The sequence below is a fragment of the Crocodylus porosus genome, unplaced genomic scaffold (assembly GCF_001723895.1).
Source record: "Crocodylus porosus isolate Cpor-Errol unplaced genomic scaffold, CroPor_comp1, whole genome shotgun sequence".
Classification (NCBI taxonomy): Eukaryota; Metazoa; Chordata; order Crocodylia; family Crocodylidae; genus Crocodylus; species Crocodylus porosus.
Genome location: NW_017728924.1, coordinates 2,666,543 through 2,668,436, shown reverse-complemented (window position 1 = coordinate 2,668,436; position 1,894 = coordinate 2,666,543).

Here is a 1,894-nt window from a genome sequence, read left to right as displayed (position 1 = left end):
GGCTGAATGAAAAAAAAATAATCTTATTCTCTGGCTATGCTGAATAATTGAGTGAATGTTAAAGTCCTGCTAGCTCCAGCAGTTTTGCTCAGATTGAACTAACAGACACAAAGCCCAGAGCTGGGCTGACATCATTGCCCAAGGCTACAGTGCACAAATACAATAGAAGAGGAAGGGGGAAAAGCCATGTTAACTTCATTTCTCTCTGAAACACAAGAGAGAGAATCACTATTGATCTGATTGGAGTGGACAGGAAAAAGCCTGTGGTAAAGAAATACTCTTTTTCAAGCTTCTGGGATGAAATGGTGGAGATGAAAATAGAATTCTATTTTTAAAAATATGGGCCCTTAATTGTCATCTTAAATAAAAATGTGTAACAAAGATCCAGAGGGTATGATTTTTGCATGGTTTTAGAAGCTTTTGTTTGGCAATCTGAGTCTCTTAGACCTTCATCCTTGAAAAGTCAGAGCCAAAGTTTGGGAACTCAGAGATCTGAACCTAGGTCTGAGCATATCTTCCTCTTGCATCTTGGCCAAGGCCCTGAAACTTTTCTGCCCCAGTGTCCTTGTCTGTAAAACAGATGTTGCTACTTTAGGGCTTGGTTGTGGAGATTAATTTGCTAATATCTGAAGAATGGAAAGCTCGAATAGAAGTGCTGTTGGTATGGAGTTTACCTGGGATAAAAGATAGGGCTTGGTGAGCCGTTCCGAAAGGGAGGATGTGGCTAAGTAGAGGTAGAAATGACCAATCTCGGTGAGCCTGAACTTTGATAGCTTCCGTGAGTACAGACTCAAATTTGGGACCAACCTTGAGACTCCTTATCTTTGAGCTAGCAGAGACCAGGTATATTATAAAAACCCCCCAAAAAACACATGCTTCGTCTCTGACAAGAAAGAAGGGGAGAAGCATTGCTCTCCATTCCTAAGTACTAGCTGAGGATTCAAGGAAGAGCTCACTACTTTGGCTGGGAAGAGACTTGCTGGCTGTGTGGATGGGCTCAGGAGAAGAACTGCAGTAGCTTTGAACTCTACCTGCTCCAATGGAGCAGGGTCTAGAGCAGTGATGATGGTGGGAGGGAAGTGACAGCAGAGTGGTAACGGGGCAGCACTGCTGGGAGCAGTATGCAGGCTGGAAGGGGACTGGGCAAATCCTTTGAGTCTCAGGCCCTGCTATCTCTGCTGGTAGAGCAGCTCTGTCCAGTGTCAGTGTCATACTTTAATGTACAGCTGTTGACCAGTGTGGCAGTACAGGGGCTACAGAGGGCAGGATTTGATCAGTGCTTGCCCCTAGACCCATTTCTTTTAAACACAATGGGCTGCATGAGACGCTTATGGTTTCTGCAGATTCTGTATGTCCTCCTTTCTTGTATGATGATGCATGAAGGGGGAACCTCTGTAGTGGTGTGGCATGCCAGGAGAGGCTGTACTACCACTCTGGACCCTTGGTACTACTTGGCAAGCAGGAGTGGATGGACAAACTTCCACATACTGGCTGGACACTCAGGAGGAAGGGCTTCAAGGATCTTGGGATATACAAGGTTTTCCCTTTTGTTTTGTACTGATCCTGGTCACCCTCTGACACTGGCTGGCAGTTGCCTATCTGTTGTTCATAGGAAAGTAGGGTTGGAAGGGACCTCATGAGGTCACCTAGTCCCCAGCATCATCCCTGGCTAAATCATCCCAGTCAAGTGCCCAGAAAAAAGCCAACCTATTAAATAGGTACTTTGCGTCAGTCTTTCATCAGTCCCATGGGGCGCCCATGCCTGCTATGGGACAGGGAGGTCCGGGTGATGGGGATCCCCTACCCTCCATAAATGCTGACCTTGTGAAGGAACACCTTGAGAAGCTGGATACCTTCAAGTCAGCCGGCCCTGACAACCTGCACCCCAGGGTAC